This window comes from Psammomys obesus, unplaced genomic scaffold, assembly GCF_907164565.1.
Source record: "Psammomys obesus unplaced genomic scaffold, mPsaObe1.curated_primary_1811, whole genome shotgun sequence".
Classification (NCBI taxonomy): Eukaryota; Metazoa; Chordata; class Mammalia; order Rodentia; family Muridae; genus Psammomys; species Psammomys obesus.
The window spans coordinates 9281713-9289595 of NW_026587759.1; positions in this window are offsets into that span (position 1 = coordinate 9281713).

Sequence of the window (7883 nt, forward strand, 5' to 3'; positions counted from 1 at the left end):
ATCAAGAGTATACCTTCTTTTCAGCAAATCAGGGAACCTTCTCCAACATAGACGATATAGTTGGTCACAAAGTAAACCTCAACAGAGTCAATAAGATTGACATAATCCCCTGTATTCTATCTGACCACCAGGGACTAAAGCTGGACCTCAACAACAATGGAATTAGAAAAAAGCCTACAATCACATGGAAACTGAACAACTTGCTGCTCAATGACAGCTGGGTTAAAGAAGAAAGAAAGAAAGAAATTAAAGACTTCCTAGAATTCAATGAAAATGAAGGTACAACATACCCTAATATATGAGACACAATGAAAGCAGTGCTCAGAGGAAAATTCATAGCACTAAGTGCTTTCAAGAAGAAATTTGTGACAGCTCATACAAGCAACTTAATGGCCCAACTGAAAGCCCTAAGAAAAAAAAAAAAGAAACAAATACACCAAAGAGGAGCAGACAGCTGGAAATTATCAAACTCAGGGCTGAAATCAATTAGAAACAAATAAAACAAACTAACTAAAAGGCAGAGAGAAACTATCGAAATCAGCAAAATCAGAATTGAAAAGGGGGACATAACTACAGACAATGAAGAAATCCAAACATTCATTAGTTTGTACTACAAAAGCCTATATGCCACAAAATTCGAAAATCTAAAAGAAATGGACAATTTTCTTGATAGATTCCATCTACCAAAATTAAGTCAAGATTGGCTAGAAATATTGCATAGTACTATATCCCCCAAGGAAATAGAAGTAGTCAGCAGTCTCCTTTCCAAAAAATGCCCTGGGCCAGATGGATTCAGTGCAGAATTCTACCAGGCCTTCAAAGAAGTGCTAACTCCAATTCTCTCCAATCTATTCCACAAAATAGAACCAGAAGAAATATTAACAAACTCATTCTATGAAGCCACAGTCACCTTGATACCTAAACCACACAGACTCAACAGAAAAAAAAAGAACTTCAGACCTATCTCTCTTATGAATATTGATGCAAAAATACTCAACAAAATACTTGCAAACCGAATCCAAGAACACATCAAAGATATCATCCACCATGATCAAGTAGGCTTCATCCTAGGCATGCAATGGTGCCTCAATATGTGGAAATCCACCAATGTAATCTACCACATAAACAAACTGAAGGAGAAAAAAAAAAACACATGATCAGTGGAACTGAATAGAAGACCCAGAAATAAATCCATACATCTATAAATACTTGATTTTGACAAAGAAGCTAAAACCATTCAATGGAAAAAAGACAACATCTTCAACAAATGGTGCTGGATGCCTACATGCAGAAAAATGAAAATAGATCCATATTTATCACCCTGCACAAAACTAAAGTCCAAGTGGATCCAGGACCACTTCTAACCGATACTCTAAATCGGTTAGAAAAAAAAACTGGGGAAGAGCTCATTGACACAGGAGACAACTTCCCGAACAGAAGACCAACAGCACAGGCTCTAAGAGCAAAAATCAATAAATGGGACGTCATGAAACTAAAGCTTCTGTAAAGCAAAAGACACAGTCGTCAGAAGAAAACAGCAGCCTACAGATTGAGAAAGGATCTTCACTATCCCTATATCTGACAGAGGGCTAATATCCAGAATATGTAAAGAATATATAAAGAACAGTTAAAAAGCAATAAATCAAGGAATCCAATTAAAAAATGGGCTCCAACCAAGGACCATGTATGGATATAACCTAGAACCTTTGCTTGGACGAAGCTCGTGGTAGCTCAATAACCAATTGGTTTCCCATAGTAAGGGGAACAGGGACTATGTCTGACAGGAGCTCAATGGCAGGCTCTTTGACCTCCTCACCTTCCAAGGGAGGAGCAGTCCTGCTAGGCCACAGAGGAGGACTTTGTTGCCAGCCCTGAAGATACTTGATAAAACAGGGCCAGACGAAAGAGGAGGAGGTCCTCCCCAATCCGTGGACTTGAAAAGGGGCACGGAGAAGCTGAGGGAGGAAGGGTGGGATTGGGAGGAAATAAGGGAGTGGGATACAGCTGGGATTCAGAGTTAATAAAATGTAACTAATAATAAGAAACAATAAAAAAAATTAAAAAATAAATAGGGTATGGAGCTAAACAGAGAATTCTCTGTAGAGAAATATCAAATGGCAGAGAAACACTTAAAGAGTTGTTCAACATCCTTAGCCATCAGAGAGATACAAATCAAAACGACCCTGACATTTCACCTTATACCCATCAAAATGGCTAAAATCAAAAACTCAAATGACAACACATGCTAGAGAGTTGTGGAGAAAGGGGAACCCTCCTCCATTGCTGGTGGGAATGTAAACTTATACAACCACTTTGGAAACCAATCTGGCACTTTCTCAGACAATTAGGAATAGTGCTTCCTCAAGACCCAGCTATACAACTCCTAGGCATATATCCAAAATTTGCTCAAGTACACAGCAAGGAATTTGCTCGACCATGTTTGTAGTAGCTTTATTTGTAATAACCACGTTGTAGGCAGTGATTAATATTTACTATTGATATATCTTCTGACAAAGCTTGCTGTTAATCCTAAATAGCTATATACCCAAATCACCACACAGACCCTGGGATTTACTTAATTAATCTAGAACATAATGCTGGGCAATATTTACTCCCTCTTAATCCTCCAAGACCTCATAGTTTCCTAACATTTTGATTTCCCAGGTTATATTTGCTTTTAGTGATTTATTAGGTCCAGTCCATCTCTCCTGCTCCAAGATTTCCCCTTCAGCTCTCTCTCCAATCTATTCCCTCATTTCTCCTCCCACTCATTTCCTGTCCTCTGGCTCTTCCCTGTTCAACATTGTATCTAGTTGCTTTATTTTGGCCTGTTTACACAAGAGTTGAGACAGGATGCTTAGAATGAGTATTACAGTGCACTATCAGGTTCGAAACCAGAGAGTGTGGGGGGGGAGAAATCAGCACTTTAATGAACAAGGGTAAGGTATACACATTTTAAAAGAACATTATACCAACATTTTCTCCTTTAAGTCCAATAAAAGGCACCTTTTCTTTCAATACCATAATAATTATGAAATTATGAAAACTGCTAGGTAAAATCTACATGTGCAATGTCCAGTCCATGTGTATTCAGCAACTTAGGAGAAAGTATCTGATCATCGTATCTATCTTGACAAGTTTAAAGTACTATATGTAAATTAACTTTTATCCTTATTGTTATTACCTATATGGAAGTATTTCCTAACTTCTGAACAACTTAAGCTTAATTGTGGCACTATTTGGTCTTCAACCCCATCAGAGACTTGAGAAGTACTAAAATTAGTTATTAGAGTAAATAGGAACTGCATGTTATCAGCTCCCAAAAAATAAGACTTTGACAGAGACAGTTTACTGCCTGAATAGTCACCCATAACTCCCTGTAACTTTGGAGCATTATCTTCAGCCTTCTGGCTCAGAATATTTGACAGACATATATGTGAAGTAGGAACTATTTAGGACTTGCTTACCCTGTCTTGGCAGAATTCAGCAGTCAACTTGTCCTGCATTTAACCTTGCCCATTTTTGGCAGAATTTTTCTGTCATGGCGCGAGAGTATTTTCTTTACCCGAGTGGCTTGTTTGCCACAATTGAAGCCATCTCCACATGGAGGTTCTTCGATGCTCATTATCTTCTTTCAGGTAGGCGCGGTGCTGCCAGGAGATGACTTGTCTCATTGTCAAACAATCTTTAAAATAATAAAAATATTTTAAATGCCATATTCTGTAGGTCTCTGAAGTGTTTGAAGACTACTTATCTTTATATTATCGATCTGTCTACAAAATCATATCTATCTGTTAAACCTAGGATGTATACTCCTGTGATAAATTAGACTAGTGTCTGACATGACTATGAGTCCAATAACTAGCAAATAAATTGCATTACCTAATACCTTAACCCATTTTTAATAGCTGTTTAAAAGTATTGGAAGTAACCTTGACTTCCTATCAATATAATAAAGCTTATACCAATGTATCAAAAATAGACTTATTTTTTCATCAATATGCAAAATCCTATACCAGAGTTAAAATTAACCTTATTTGGAAATAATAAATAAAACCTTAAGTTGAGTAGATTCAATAATCTACCTTTTTTTCTATTCCTATAAGATATTCCTATATATTCCTTGTTTCACTTTGAATAAGACCATTACTAATAAATATCTCCCAATGACAATAAAATTTCGTAGCCATAGCAAACAACCAAAAACATACCCAACCCCCTTTAAGGAAAATTGGACACCATTCTCATGGTTTTCTTCTAGGTGACATTTTGGACATGTAGAAATCCTGTAGAGGGCCCAAATAAAATTGGGGAAAAATGGTTAATTAAGCAAGCAATAACATTTGTGGTACAGTCTTTGAATTTTGAGAAATTTCAGGTTTAATAAAAGTCCTCTTTGGAACAGTCTAAAATGCTGGACCAGTTAAAATTAGTAGCTTTCTTCAAAGTTCTTTTGGGAGCAGGCTTTGATGAGAAACAGCAGTTGAAGAAGTTGAGGCAGGTACAAGCAGAATGCTGGAACTTACAAGATGATGGAACAGATGTGTCAATGTCTCAGCATGTTGAAGAATGAATCCAGCATCTCTGGTGTCCAGTTCTTTTGTTCTGCAAACATATAATTTCTCAGAAGCATTATAGAGTTCTAAAATTATAAATGTATGAGATGTGCAGGATGCAACTAAACTGTAAGCAAATTTTATCTATGCCAATTAAAATATTAGCATAATACATTTTGAGGATATTATAGCCAAGGATTTATTGTCCAAGTATTGTTGAAGTTTTTGGCTGGAGACATATTTTATGTCTCAGTTAGTTTTAGAGTTGTTCCCAAGTAAAGGGATAAGCAATATAAGTTACCATTATTATTGAACATACAATAATTATCATCAAAACAAGGTTGGATAGATTAAAATATCTTTTCTGGCTCTTACGTGCCTGTTGTACTAGGCCAAGTTGCTACCTATTTCCCAAGAGAAGCCTCCCATTAGAGAGACAAGCTGGATGCCTTGAGCAATAGAAAATGCATGTTTTAAGTAAACTTTATATAAACTCCTTTTTAATTTAGAATATAAGCGTACCATAGGTATCTTGTACTTGTTTTGAGGTTTAGCCCGAGATTTTTATGTATGTTGTAGCTATTTGTCCTATCCCCTTGTTTATATAGAATGGGCAGTTATGCCTTTTTAGCCAAACTTTATTTAAACTCCCTCTTAACTTTAGCATTTAAGCATACCATAGGCATCTTGTACCTGGGCTTTACATTGATAGTGGCTATTTTTTGGCTTTCCTCTTTTTTTATACAGGATGGGCAGTTATGCCTTTATAGCTGAACTTTATATAAACTCTCTTAGCGTTAGCATATAAACTCTCTTACCCTTAGCATTTAAATATATCCTAGGCATCTTGTACCTGGATTTTACATTGGCTTTGGCTATTCTTTGGCTTACCCCCTTTTTGATATGGGAAGGACAGTTTTGTTTTTTAAACATATGAATATAATTTTTGAGTTTTTAGGACTAAACTAGGTTGGCATGTACTTTGCCATCTTTAAGCCTCTTGTGACTTTTTTACCTAGGCATGACCAACATTTTTCCCCGTAAAAATGTCTCACATTTAAAAGGATAAGGCATTTTCCAGAGCAGTATATATATATATATATATATATATATATATATATATATATATATATAGTTTGTTTTTCAAATCAGTATCATTGTAACTTTAAATGAAAATCAAACAAAGAGACAAGAAAATTTTAAGTTTGGGGTCAGTTGTGCCAATTTACGCTGTAAAAAACAAAGCCCAGTTGGTTATTTTAAGTTGATGTTTCAGTGAATTGGTGGACCCTTACCAAAAAGAGCTGACAAGTATCTTGCACCCAGAGAGCCTTGAATTTTAGGCATTATTAATCTAATTATTAGGAAAAATGCCCTTTTTCTTGTCTGTAACTTAATGTTCCAATCCTTGGATTTTTTTTTTTCCCCCTATTTTCTCCTTCAACTTTCTTGGAGAAGGTATGGAGAAGAACCAATACCATTAAACACGTTTCAACTAGATCCATAACTATGATAGCCAAAACGAAGTCAAAAGGGATTAAAATACCCTTTGCCATGGCAATTTTTTAAATTTTAGATGCAGTTTAGGCCAAACTCTGTCTAGAGGTATGTCTGCCTCCAGTTTCTTTCTTTCCCACCATGGCTGTGGAGCTGAGCCAGTTGAGCCAGCCACAGTATAAAGGAGCCATGCTTCTTTACCCCTCAGTTAAACTTCAGCACTAGCCAATTATATTATGGAAGTCTCAGGTCTGCCCACAGGAGGCTGTCTTTTGCAGCTGGGCTGGTTTAAGAGTCTCTCTTAAGGAGATAGTAATTGACCTGGGAGTTTTTAGGTTTAAGTTTGGGTTTTATAACTGGGAGCTTATTCCCCCCCACACCAAATCATGGTAAAATATGATTTAAGGGGTGTGGATACTTGGATTAGTTGGGTGCCATTTGTTGTAAGCGGTGATTAATATTTACTGTTGATATATCTTCTGACAAAGCTTGCTGTTAATCCTAAATAGCTATATACCCAAATCACCACACAGACCCTGGGATTTACTTAATTAATCTAGAACACAATGCTGGGCAATATTTACTCCCTCTTAATCCTCCAAGACCTCATAGTTCCCTAACATTTTGATTTCCCAGATTATACTTGCTTTTAGTGATTTATTAGGTCCAGTCCATCCCTCCTACTCCAAGATTTCTCCTCCAGCTTTCTTTCCAAGCTATTCTCTCCTTTCTCCTCCCACTCATTTCCTCACCTCTGGATCCTCCCCTCTTTCCTGTCCTCTGGCTCCTCCCAGCTCAACATTGTGTCTAGTTGCTTTATTTTGGCCTGTTTACACAAGAGTTGAGACAGGATGCTTAGAATGAGTATCACAATGCAATATCCAGATTGAAACCACAGAGGTGGGGGGGGAGTCAGCATTTGAATGAACAAGATAAAAAAACATTATGCCAACATAGCCAGAACCTGGAAACAACCCAGATGTCCATCAACGGAGGAATGAATACAGAAATTGTGGTATTTTTACACAATGGAATACTACTTAGCAATCAAAAATGAAGAAATCTTGAAATTTGTGATCTAGAAAAGATCACTCTGAGTGAGGTATCCCAGAAGAAGAAAGACACACACGGTATATACTCACTTACATAGACCTATAAGATATGATAAACATAATGAAATCTATACACCTAAAGTAGATAAACAAGAAAGAAAACCTAAGGTAAGATGATCAATCCTCACTTAGAAAGACAAATGGGATGGGCAATGGATGTAGGAGAAAACAAGTAACAGGACAGGAGCCTACCACAGAGGGCCTCTGAAAGACTCTACCTAGCAGTGTATCAAAGCAGATACTAAGATTCATAACCAAACCTTCAGCAGAGTGCAGGGAATCATATGAAAGAAGGGGGAGTTAGTATGACCTGGAGAGGACAGGAACTCCACAAGGACTAAATATATCTGGGCACAGAAGTCTATATGAGACTGTTTCTCCAACCAAGGACCATGTATGGATATAACCTAGAACCTCTGCTCGGATGTAGCCCGTGGTAGTTCAGTAACCAAGTGGATGTCCTAGTAAGGAAAACAGGGACTATTTCTGACATGAACTCCTTGACAGGCTCTTTGACCTCTCTATCCCCCCAAGGGAGGAGCAGCCCTGCTAGGCCACAGAGGAGGACTTTGCACCCAGGCTTGAAGATACCTGATAAAATAGATCAGATGAAAGGGGAAGAGGTCCTCCCCTATCAGTGGACTTGGAAAGGGACAGGGAGAAGATGAGGGAGGGAAGGTGGGATTGGGAGGGAATAAAGGAACAGGATACAGCTGGG